The sequence below is a fragment of the Lissotriton vulgaris genome, chromosome 10, assembly GCF_964263255.1.
Source record: "Lissotriton vulgaris chromosome 10, aLisVul1.2, whole genome shotgun sequence".
Classification (NCBI taxonomy): Eukaryota; Metazoa; Chordata; class Amphibia; order Caudata; family Salamandridae; genus Lissotriton; species Lissotriton vulgaris.
The window spans coordinates 836,815,793-836,830,157 of record NC_141698.1 but is presented as its reverse complement, the minus strand read 5'-3'; positions in this window follow the sequence as shown (position 1 = coordinate 836,830,157).

Genomic DNA, 14,365 nt, shown 5'->3' with positions numbered 1-14,365 from the left:
GGCCCCTAACGTTAGGATGTACAAATTCTATGCAATGCATTATGTCATGATGTTAGACGCGGTTAGGAATTCTTTGTATTAGAGATTTGTTAAGGTTAGCCTGAAAACCTGTCTTCATCAAATGTAATGGAAGTTGAATTTGTACATGATACATGAAACGTTTTAAATTTAAAGTTTTAAATTTTGTTTCATATTTTAATAAATACGGCCGGGGAGGTCGTGAGGCCGCCCTGCCTTCCAAAAGTTCAAACTGTGTCTGTCTCCTCCCATTGGGATTGGTGGTGGAAGGGGTGGCGGGCATCCCGGCCCATATGGAAAGGGGAGACCACTCGGTCACCCCGAATGTATGGCTGGGTGCCCTGATCCCCCGGGAAACCGTTGCGGGCAGGGGGCGTGTCCCGGCCGGTATGCCCATAGCGGCGTGGTCGGAGCACACCCCCGCCGCCTAAAAGGGTTGTCCTAAACACCCGCCCGGAAGTCCGTGCACCTATGGGCGGGATGGGGTCGCGGCACCGCCTTCCCGCTGCTGGATAAAAGGCGTGGGAATCCAGGGAAGCGTCCTCTTGTTCCTGCGCTCTGAAGGCTGCACCACTCATCGCTCGTGAGCCCTCAAGGGAACAAGCTGCAGTTTTTTGACCCACCCACCATCCCCTGTTGCAAAAACTTTGGGAGTAAATAAAGTTCTAAATTGCAATTCGATTGTAATAAACATGTCTTGTGGGAATCGTTGCCTTCATCGTAAGCCACTACTCTGCACTCACCACTCACTACTCACTACTCTGCACTCACTACTCACTACTCTGCACTCACTACTCACTACTCTGCACTCACTACTCTACACTCACTACTCTGCACTCACTACTCTGCACTCACTACTCTGCACTCACTACTCACTACTCTGCACTCACTACTCACTACTCTGCACTCACCACTCACTACTCACTACTCTGCACTCACCACTCACTACTCACTACTCTGCACTCACTACTCTGACTCACTACTCACTACTCTGCACTCACTACTCACTACTCTGCACTCACTACTCTGCACTCACTACTCCGCACTCACTACTCTGCACTCACTACTCACTACTCTGCACTCACTACTCTGCACTCACTACTCTGCACTCACTACTCTGCACTCACTACTCTGCACTCACTACTCTGCACTCACTACTCACTACTCTGCACTCACTACTCACTACTCTGCACTCACTACTCACTACTCTGCACTCACTACTCTGCACTCACTACTCTGCACTCACTACTCTGCACTCACTACTCTGCACTCACTACTCTGCACTCACCACTCACTACTCACTACTCTGCACTCACTACTCTGCACTCACCACTCACTACTCACTACTCTGCACTCATTACTCTGCACTCACTACTCTGCACTCACTACTCTGCACTCACTACTCTGCACTCACTACTCTGCACTCACTACTCACTACTCTGCACTCACTACTCTGCACTCACTACTCACTACTCTGCACTCACTACTCTGCACTCACTACTCTGCACTCACTACTCACTACTCTGCACTCACTACTCTGCACTCACTACTCTGCACTCACCACTCACTACTCACTACTCTGCACTCACTACTCTGCACTCACTACTCACTACTCTGCACTCACTACTCACTACTCTGCACTCACTACTCTGCACTCACTACTCTGCACTCACTACTCTGCACTCACTACTCACTACTCTGCACTCACTACTCTGCACTCACTACTCTGCACTCACTACTCTGCACTCACTACTCTGCACTCACTACTCACTACTCTGCACTCACTACTCTGTGCTCACTACTCTGCACTCACTACTCTGCACTCACTACTCTGCACTCACTACTCACTACTCTGCACTCACTACTCACTACTCTGCACTCACTACTCTGCACTCACTACTCAGCACTCACTACTCAGCACTCACCACTCACTACTCACTACTCTGCACTCACCACTCACTACTCACTACTCTGCACTCACTACTCACTACTCTGCACTCACTACTCTGCACTCACTACTCTGCACTCACTACTCTGCACTCACTACTCTGCACTCACTACTCACTACTCTGCACTCACTACTCACTACTCTGCACCCACTACTCACTACTCTGCACTCACTACTCTGCACTCACTACTCTGCACTCACTACTCACTACTCTGCACTCACTACTCACTACGCTGCACTCACTACTCTGCACTCACTACTCTGCACTCACTACTCTGCACTCACTACTCACTACTCTGCACTCACTACTCTGCACTCACTACTCTGCACTCACCACTCACTACTCACTACTCTGCACTCACTACTCTGCACTCACTACTCACTACTCTGCACTCACTACTCACTACTCTGCACTCACCACTCACTACTCACTACTCTGCACTCACTACTCTGCACTCACCACTCACTACTCACTACTCTGCACTCACTACTCTGCACTCACTACTCTGCACTCACTACTCTGCACTCACTACTCTGCACTCACTACTCACTACTCTGCACTCACTACTTTGCACTCACTACTCACTACTCTGCACTCACTACTCACTACTCTGCACTCACTACTCTGCACTCACTACTCACTACTCTGCACTCACTACTCTGCACTCACTACTCTGAACTCACCACTCACTACTCACTACTCTGCACTCACTACTCACTACTCTGCACTCACTACTCACTACTCTGCACTCACTACTCACTACTCTGCACTCACTACTCTGCACTCACTACTCTGCACTCATAACTCTGCACTCACTACTCTGAACTCACTACTCTGCACTCACTACTCACTACTCTGCACTCACTACTCACTACTCTGCACTCACTACTCTGCACTCACTACTCTGCACTCACTACTCTGCACTCACTACTCTGCACTCACTACTCTGCACCCACTACTCACTACTCTGCACTCACTACTCTGCACTCACTACTCTGCACTCACTACTCTGCACTCACTACTCACTACTCTGCACTCACTACTCACTACTCTGCACTCACTACTCACTACTCTGCACTCACTACTCTGCACTCACTACTCTGCACTCACTACTCACTACTCTGCACTCACTACTCTGCACTCACTACTCACTACTCTGCACTCACTACTCTGCACTCACTACTCACTACTCTGCACTCACTACTCTGCACTCACTACTCTGCACTCACTACTCACTACTCTGCACTCACTACTCACTACTCTGCACTCACTACTCACTACTCTGCACCCACCACTCACTACTCTGCACTCACTACTCTGCACTCACTACTCTGCACTCACTACTCTGCACTCACTACTCTGCACTCACTACTCTGCACTCACTACTCACTACTCTGCACTCACTACTCACTAATCTGCACTCACTACTCTGCACTCACTACTCACTACTCTGCACTCACTACTCACTACTCTGCACTCACTACTCACTACTCTGCACTCACTACTCTGCACTCAGCACTCACTACTCTGCAGTCCCTCACTACCCTGCACTCACTACTCTGCACACTCTCTCTGCACTCACTACTCTGCACACTCACTTCTCTGCACTCACTTCTCTGCACTCACTACTCTGCACTCACTACTCTGCACTCACTACTCTGCACTCACTACTCACTACTCTGCACTCACTACTCTGCACTCACTACTCACTACTCTGCACTCACTACCCTGCACTCACTACTCTGCACTCACTACTCACTACTCTGCACTCACTACTCTGCACTCACTACTCACTACTCTGCACTCACTACCCTGCACTCACTACTCTGCACTCACTACTCACTACTCTGCACTCACTACTCTGCACTCACTACTCTGCACTCACTACTCTGCACTCACTACTCTGCACTCACTACTCTGCACTCACTTCTCTGCACTCACTACTCAGCACTCACTACTCTGCACTCACTACTCTGCACTCACTACTCTTCACTCACTTCTCTACACTCACTACTCTGCACTCACTACTCTGCACTCACTACTCTGCACTCACTACTCTGCACTCACTACTCTGCACTCACTACTCTGCACTCACTACTCAGCACTCACTACTACTCTGCACTCACTACTCTGCACTCACTACTCTGCACTCACTACTCTGCACTCACTACTCTGCACTCACTACTCACTACTCTGCACTCACTACTCACTACTCTGCACTCACTACTCTGCACTCACTACTCTGCACTCACTACTCTGCACTCACTACTCACTACTCTGCACTCACTACTCACTACTCTGCACTCACTACTCACCACACTGCACTCACTACTCTGCACTCACTACTCTGCACTCACTACTCTGCACTCACTACTCTGCACTCACTACTCACTACTCTGCACTCACTACTCTGCACTCACTACTCTGCACTCACTACCCTGCACTCACTACTCTGCACTCACTACTCACTACTCTGCACTCACTACTCTGCACTCACTACTCACTACTCTGCACTCACTACCCTGCACTCACTACTCTGCACACTCTCTCTGCACTCACTACTCTGCACACTCACTACTCTGCACTCACTACTCACTACTCTGCACTCACTACTCTGCACTCACTACTCTGCACTCACTACTCACTACTCTGCACTCACTACTCACTACTCTGCACTCACTACTCACTACTCTGCACTCACTACTCTGCACTCACTACTCACTACTCTGCACTCACTACTCTGCACTCACTACTCACTACTCTGCACTCACTACTCTGCACTCACTACTCTGCACTCACTACTCTGCACTCACTACCCTGCACTCACTACTCTGCACACTCTCTCTGCACTCACTACTCTGCACACTCACTACTCTGCACTCACTACTCACTACTCTGCACTCACTACTCTGCACTCAGCACTCACTACTCTGCACTCACTACTCTGCACTCACTACTCTGCACTCACTACTCTGCACTCACTACTCACTACTCTGCACTCACTACTCACTACTCTGCACTCACTACTCTGCACTCACTACTCACTACTCTGCACTCACTACTCTGCACTCACTACTCTGCACTCACTACTCTGCACTCACTACTCTGCACACTCACTACTCTGCACTCACTACTCACTACTCTGCACTCACTACTCACTACTCTGCACTCACTACTCTGCACTCACTACTCTGCACTCACTACTCTGCACTCACTACTCTGCACTCACTACTCACTACTCTGCACTCACTACTCACTACTCTGCACTCACTACTCACTACTCTGCACTCACTACTCTGCACTCACTACTCTGCACTCACTACTCTGCACTCACTACTCTGCACTCACTACTCACTACTCTGCACTCACTACTCTGCACTCACTACTCACTACTCTGCACTCACTACTCTGCACTCACTACTCTGCACTCACTACTCACTACTCTGCACTCACTACTCACTACTCTGCACTCACTACTCACTACTCTGCACTCACTACTCACTACTCTGCACTCACTACTCTGCACTCACTACTCACTACTCTGCACTCACTACTCTGCACTCACTACTCACTACTCTGCACTCACTACTCTGCACTCACTACTCTGCACTCACTACTCTGCACTCACTACTCACTACTCTGCACTCACTACTCACTACTCTGCACTCACTACTCACTACTCTGCACTCACTACTCACTACTCACTACTCTGCACCCACCACTCACTACTCTGCACTCACTACTCTGCACTCACTACTCTGCACTCACTACTCTGCACTCACTACTCTGCACTCACTACTCTGCACTCACTACTCACTACTCTGCACTCACTACTCACTAATCTGCACTCACTACTCTGCACTCACTACTCACTACTCTGCACTCACTACTCACTACTCTGCACTCACTACTCACTACTCTGCACTCACTACTCTGCACTCAGCACTCACTACTCTGCAGTCACTCACTACCCTGCACTCACTACTCTGCACACTCTCTCTGCACTCACTACTCTGCACACTCACTTCTCTGCACTCACTTCTCTGCACTCACTACTCTGCACTCACTACTCTGCACTCACTACTCTGCACTCACTACTCACTACTCTGCACTCACTACTCTGCACTCACTACTCACTACTCTGCACTCACTACCCTGCACTCACTACTCTGCACTCACTACTCACTACTCTGCACTCACTACCCTGCACTCACTACTCTGCACTCACTACTCACTACTCTGCACTCACTACTCTGCACTCACTACTCTGCACTCACTACTCTGCACTCACTACTCTGCACTCACTTCTCTGCACTCACTACTCTGCACTCACTACTCTGCACTCACTTCTCTACACTCACTACTCTGCACTCACTACTCTGCACTCACTACTCTGCACTCACTACTCTGCACTCACTACTCTGCACTCACTACTCTGCACTCACTACTCAGCACTCACTACTACTCTGCACTCACTACTCTTCACTCACTACTCTGCACTCACTACTCTGCACTCACTACTCTGCACTCACTACTCACTACTCTGCACTCACTACTCTGCACTCACTACTCTGCACTCACTACTCTGCACTCACTACTCTGCACTCACTACTCTGCACTCACTACTCAGCACTCACTACTACTCTGCACTCACTACTCTTCACTCACTACTCTGCACTCACTACTCTGCACTCACTACTCACTACTCTGCACTCACTACTCACTACTCTGCACTCACTACTCTGCACTCACTACTCTGCACTCACTACTCTGCACTCACTACTCACTACTCTGCACTCACTACTCACTACTCTGCACTCACTACTCACCACACTGCACTCACTACTCTGCACTCACTACTCTGCACTCACTACTCTGCACTCACTACTCACTACTCTGCACTCACTACTCTGCACTCACTACTCACTACTCTGCACTCACTACCCTGCACTCACTACTCTGCACTCACTACTCACTACTCTGCACTCACTACTCTGCACTCACTACTCACTACTCTGCTCTCACTACTCTGCACTCACTACTCTGCACTCACTACTCACTACTCTGCACTCACTACTCTGCACTCACTACTCTGCACTCACTACTCTGCACTCACTACTCACTACTCTGCACTCACTACTCTGCACTCACTACTCACTACTCTGCACTCACTACTCACTACTCTGCACTCACTACTCACTACTCTGCACTCACTACTCTGCACTCACTACTCACTACTCTGCACTCACTACTCTGCACTCACTACTCTGCACTCAGAAATCACTACTCTGCACTCACTACTCTGCACTCACTGCTCTGCACTCACTACTCTGCACTCACTACTCACTACTCTGCACTCACTACTCACTACTCTGCACTCACTACTCTGCACTCACTACTCTGCACTCACCACTCACTACTCTGCACTCACTACTCTGCATTACTACTCTGCACTCACTATGCACTCACTACTCTGCACTCACTACTCTGCACTCACTACTCACTACTCTGCACTCACTACTCACTACTCTGCACTCACCACTCACTACTCTGCACTCACTACTCTGCAGTCACTACTCTGCAGTCACTACTCTGCACTCACTACTCTGCACTCACTACTCTGCACTCACTACTCTGCACTCACTACTCTGCACTCACTACTCTGCACTCACTACTCTGCACTCACTACTCTGCACTCACTACTCACTACTCTGCACTCACTACTCTGCACTCACTACTCTGCACTCACTACTCTGCACTCACTACTCTGCACTCACTACTCACTACTCTGCACTCACTACTCACTACTCTGCACTCACTACTCACTACTCTGCACTCACTACTCTGCACTCACTACTCTGCACTCACTACTCTGCACTCACTACTCTGCACTCACTACTCACTACTCTGCACTCACTACTCTGCACTCACTACTCACTACTCTGCTCTCACTACTCTGCACTCACTACTCTGCACTCACTACTCACTACTCTGCACTCACTACTCTGCACTCACTACTCACTACTCTGCACTCACTACTCACTACTCTGCACTCACTACTCTGCACTCACTACTCACTACTCTGCACTCACTACTCTGCACTCACTACTCACTACTCTGCACTCACTACTCTGCACTCACTACTCTGCACTCACTACTCTGCACTCACTACTCACTACTCTGCACTCACTACTCTGCACTCATGTTGGACAGGCCACATGAAGGGCCACTCTCCCCCGGCCCGACCAGGCCCGAGCCCGGTCACGCAGGTACCACCCACCACCATTACACGTCCTCCGTCCCCTCCGGGACCCCTACCCTCGAACATGTCGACCTCGTGGGCCTGATTCACTGCCGGCCTGTGCGCCCATCCTGGGCGCCATCTTGGACACTCCACCACGAGGCCGCCTGGCCCCAGATCGACCTCAACCCTGGGCCTGGCCAGGTCTCAGACATCCCGGCACCACCATCCACCCAGGAGGTGAGCGGGCTACTTGGCAAGTCACTGGGGGAAAGAGGTGTCGATGGCTCTCCCCCGCCAGGTGCCGCTCGCCCATCGCCTCCCCGGGCGCTGGCTCCACCCCCCTGCTGGGTGTCTGGACTCCCTCATCCCGGACCTCCCGACCTCCAAGTGCGAGGGTCCGGACATCAAAGGGCACCAGCCCTATAACTGGGGCAGCTCCAGAGCAGGAAGGCAGTTGTATCTTGGAGTCGAGAGACGCAGAGAAGAACTCATCCTTGACGGACTACTGGCGCTGCCATAGCTCTGTCTCGTGCACCATCGTCTTGCCTGCTGGCGCTGCCGCAACCTTCGTAACCTTCATATCCTTCATCGTCGTCGGGACCTGCTGGCGTGGCCGCGGACCGTTTGCATTCACCATCTTCACCGGGACCTGCTGGCTCCGCCGCGGACCGTCGTTTCCTTCGTCCATCTCGGGACCTGCTGGCTCCGCCGCGGCCCGATCATCTAGAACGCCGAGCTCGAGGATTGAGAGCTAGTTTCATCTTTTGGTAACAAGACTGTCCCGCTACCCTTTTCCCAAGCCCGAGACCAGAATCGAGGGGACCCCTGAGTCCAGACCTCCTTGTACCATTCCATCGTAACCTTAAAGAATTGCCTATAAAGTCTCGTTGAACTTTACCCTTGTGTGGTGTCCGTCTGTGGGGGGGAAGTTACTTGTCTGTACGATCGCTGGAGACGGCTCTCCCCGGAGACCTCTCCCCTTATCCTCGGCCGACCCTCCCGGTCCGTCTAACATTGGTGGCCAGCGGCGCGATCCGAATCACCGCATAACCGTACAGAGAGTAGCTCACCCCACGGCGAATCACGATGTCAACTAAAGAAAGCGGATCAACGGAGAAATTCCAGATGGAGAAATTGGACGAGTACAACCATCGTGAACTAAAACAGTTCTGTATCGAACTAGGTATCGCTACCACCGGACTAAGTACCAAAGACGATTTTAAGCAGGCCCTAGAATCTTGGGCAGAAACCGGGGCTGCCGGAACCGCGGATCAAAGCATCGCAGCAAAAACCACCACGGCCCCCGAGGAGCAAAGAAAGGGTCTCTCGCAAGACGAGATCCAGGAACGAGAGAAAACCCGACTACACGAGCTGGAAATGGCCCGGCTCAAAATGGACATTGAACTTAAATTGGCCGAACAAAAAATCAACTTAGAGCACCTGCGTCTCCGAGAAGAAAGAGAGGAGAAACAGAGACAAAGGGAGCTCGAGGAAAAGAAACTGGCATATGAGCATGAGCGGAAACTAGCTGAGATCGACCTACGCAAGCAGAATAAAGAAGTAGGGGTGTCCGAGCAACCCCACACCCCAGGGGCAACAGAGAAAAAGGTACACATCCCCAAGGATGTCGTCCGAGAGTACTTCCGAGAGGACGACATCCAGCAATGGTTTAAGGCCTATGAAATCGCTATGACTGCACACCGGATCGATAGAAGCGATTGGGGAGCCGGTCTATGGGGGAGATTCCTCAATGAGGGCCGCGACGCCCTGCTGCAACTCCCGGACCACCAGATGACCTCCTATGACCATATGAAAGCTGCACTCCTCACCCGCTATGGCCTCACACCCGAGATGTACCGTCAGAGGTTCCGAGACTGCACCCGCATCCCGGGTACAACTTGGGTGGACTATGTAAACTACTTTAGCCGAGCCTTCGAAGGCTGGATCAAAGGAAGCAAGGTCACAACCTACGAACAACTGTTCAATCTTATGGTCTGGGAGCATCTGTCGAACAATTGCTTCATTGAACTCCGCCAGCACCTCCTCGACAGCAAGTTAACGGATCCCCGGCAGCTAGCAGCCGAAGCTGACCGGTGGGAAATCACCAGAGTGGGTCGAAATGGGTCCTACGAACAAAACCGGAACAACAGTGGTCAACACCGTCCCCGAGGAGGAGGAGGAGGCCAAGGACGCGGAAGAGACAACGTTCCGGTCGCCCCCGCTACCAGCACCACCCCCCCGGCCAACCGGGGCAGCACCCCGGCGCGACCGGGATATCGAGCCAATGTTACGTGCCATCGATGCCAACGAATCGGACACTATGCAAACGACCCAAACTGCCCCCAGTACCAGAGCCCAAGACCCCGCCAAGTAGCCGCTGCTGCTCTGGGGGAGGAACAGATCTCAGAAGAACAAGAGGAATATGAACAGGAACACCAAGAATGGGAGCCAGCCGCCATGGCTCTAGCCTGCTTAGGGGGGAGAGACATGGTTCCGCGGGTCCCCCTACCCGCTAACACCCAGAAGTACAGCCAATGGGTGAGCATCAATGGACGCCGGGCCGAAGCCCTTCGTGACACTGGGGCCAGTGTAACAGCCGTCCGCTGTCACCTGGTGACCCCAGAACAATATCTACCGAACATTCTCTGCCCTGTACGTTCAGCCGATAACTCGGAAAGTCTTTGTCGGATGGCCTGCGTCCCCTTCGAATGGGGAGGGGTCTCCGGCATGTTAAAGGTAACGGTCCGAGACGATGCCCCCGTAGACTGCCTCCTGGGGAATGACCTTGAAAGCTCTCCGTGGGCAGCCGTAGAGCGAAGAGAACACCTGGGGATGTTAGGCGTCCCGGACTGGGCGTGCGTCACCACCCGGTCCATGGCCGCCCGTGCCAACCCCCGCCCAGAGGAACCCGAATGGCCGGCGCCACCGCCTCCGGTCGCCCCAGCCGAAACCACCGACCGTGACGTCCCCCCAGAACCAGCTCAACCTCCAGACCTCGCTAACATCGACCAGTGGCCTCAAGAGGGGGGGCCCACGCAAGAACAATTTCGCCAAGAACAGAAGACCTGTCCCTCCCTCGAGGGATTCCGCCAACAAGCGCTCGCCCAAGGTGCAGGGGATACCTCCGGAACGCACTGGGTCTACTGGGACAATGAACTGCTGTACAGTGAGCAAAGAATCGCGGAGCTGGGGGCTAGCCGAGTACTGGTGGTGCCCCTCCGTTTTAGAGACTTTCTGCTAAACCTGGCCCACGATGTCCCCCTAGCGGGACACCTGGGTCAAGATAAAACCTATAGTCGTCTGGTGACCCACTTCTTCTGGCCCAAAATGAGGAACGATGTACACCAGCATTGCCGATCTTGCCCCACGTGCCAAGCCAGTGGAAAGAGCGGCCGCAAACTAAAAGCCCCCCTGCAACCTTTTCCCGTGGTCACCACCCCGTTCGAGAGGGTCGGGATAGACATCGTGGGACCCCTGGACCCGCGCACCAAACAAGGCCATCGATTCATCCTGGTGCTAGTGGACCACGCCACCCGCTACCCCGAGGCTGTTCCCCTGCGAACTGTGACAGCCCCGGTAGTCGGCCGGGCTCTGTTGGGGATCTTCTCCTGTGTGGGCTTCCCCCGAGAAGTCGTCAGCGACAGAGGCACGAACTTCATTTCTAAATATATGAAGTCCCTCTGGCAACAGTGCGGGGTTACCTACCGATTCACGACCCCCTATCACCCTCAAGGAAACGGACTCGTTGAGCGGTTCAACCGCACACTCAAAGGGATGATCGGGGGGTTGGAAGAGCCCCTCCGTCGCCAGTGGGACGTGCTGCTGCCGTGCCTCCTCTTCGCCTATCGAGAGGTTCCCCAGAAGTCCCTGGGCTTCAGCCCGTTTGAACTACTATATGGACACCCAGTGCGGGGGCCGCTCAGCCTAGTCAAGGAAGGCTGGGAGATGCCCCCTCTAAAGAACCCACCAGATGTTTTCCGATACCTCCTAACCCTCCGCAACCAGACCCGGCGGTTCAGAGAGCTGGCAAAAGCCAACCTAGAGGCCAGTCAAGAGGACATGAAAAAGTGGTATGACCGGAATGCCTCCTCCATCGAATTTGAACCTGGGCAACAAGTATGGGTGATGTCCCCCACCGAACCCTGCGCCCTGCAAGACAAGTGGACAGGGCCCTTCAAGGTAGTCGAGCACAAGGGTCCTGCCACCTATCTCATCGACATGGAGTCTCCCCGGAACCCCCTCCGGGTCCTCCACGCTAACAGACTGAAACCCCACTTTGTGCATTCAGAACTCAGCCTCCTGATGGCCACAGACAATGGGGCTGAAGAGGACTCCGAGCCCCTCCCTGACCTCCTACGGACTCAGGAGAAAGACGGCTCCGTGGATGGGGTCCGACTCTCGGAGGCCCTCACCCGAGAACAACACCAGGAGTGTCGAGTCCTCCTGTCACAGTTCGCCAGCCTGTTCTCCCTCGCCCCAGGTGTCACTTCCTGGTGTGTGCACGATGTGGACACAGGGGACAGCCCCCCTTTCCGCCACCGGGCCTACCGCGTGCCAGATCGGGTACGGGCCTGTATCCAGGAAGAGGTGGCAAGAATGCTCACGCTCGGGGTCATCGAGCCCTCAGACAGCCCCTGGGCCAGCCCTGTAGTACTGGTCCCCAAAGCAGCCGCTCCCGGCACCACACCAGAACTCCGGTTCTGCGTCGACTACCGGGGCTTGAATGCGGTCACCCGAACAGACGCACATCCTATCCCCCGGGCAGATGAACTAATCGACCGCATGGGAGCTGCTCGCTACCTCAGTATTTTCGACCTGACGGCGGGCTACTGGCAAATCGGCCTCACACCCAGAGCCCAAGAACGTTCTGCCTTTTCCACCCCCGATGGCCATTACCATTTCAAGGTCATGCCCTTTGGCATGAAGAATGCCCCAGCAACCTTTCAGCGGCTCGTCAATCAAGTCCTGGCGGGGCTCGAAGGGTTCAGCGCCGCCTACCTAGATGACATCACTGTATACAGCCACCATTGGACCGAGCACCTCCGCCACCTCCGAGCCGTGCTACAAGCCCTTCAGCGAGCTGGCCTCACGATCAAGGCCAGCAAATGTCAAATTGGTCAAGGGTCTGTAACCTACCTCGGACACCAGGTGGGAAGCGGCCTGGTGGCCCCTCTGCAGCTCAAAATTGCCGCCATCCAGTCCTGGCAGCCCCCCATCACCCAGACCGAGGTACGAGCCTTCCTGGGCCTCACGGGCTACTACCGAAGGTTCGTGAAAGACTATGGTACTATAGTGGGTCCCCTCACGGAGCTCACGTCAAAAAATCAACCCAAGGCAGTCAACTGGACCCCAGAGTGTCAAACAGCCTTCGAACAATTGAAAGCCGCCATGTGTTCCGCCCCCGTGCTCCAGGCCCCCGACTACAGCCGGGAGTTCGTCGTCCAGACGGATGCCTCCGACCATGGCATCGGGGCAGTCCTGTCTCAAGTGAACACCGAAGGCCTTGATCAGCCAGTGGCCTTCATCAGCAGGCGACTCCTACCACGAGAACAACGCTGGAGCACCATTGAGAGGGAGGCCTTCGCCGTGGTATGGGCCCTCAAGAAACTCCGGCCCTACCTCTTTGGCACACACTTTCGGGTGCAGACCGACCACCGACCCCTGCAGTGGCTGATGCAGATGCGGGGAGAAAACCCGAAGTTACTACGTTGGTCCATCTCCCTCCAAGGGATGGACTTCACAGTTGAACATCGGCCTGGGCCAGATCACGCCAACGCGGATGGCCTGTCCCGGTCCTTCCGCCTCGACGAGGAGAGTCCCCAAGAGGATGGGTAACTCTCCCCGCCTTCAGCTGGGGGGGACGCATGTTGGACAGGCCACATGAAGGGCCACTCTCCCCCGGCCCGACCAGGCCCGAGCCCGGTCACGCAGGTACCACCCACCACCATTACACGTCCTCCGTCCCCTCCGGGACCCCTACCCTCGAACATGTCGACCTCGTGGGCCTGATTCACTGCCGGCCTGCGTGCCCATCCTGGGCGCCGCCGCCATCTTGGACACTCCACCACGAGGCCGCCTGGCCCCAGATCGACCTCAACCCTGGGCCTGGCCAGGTCTCAGACATCCCGGCACCACCATCCACCCAGGAGGTGAG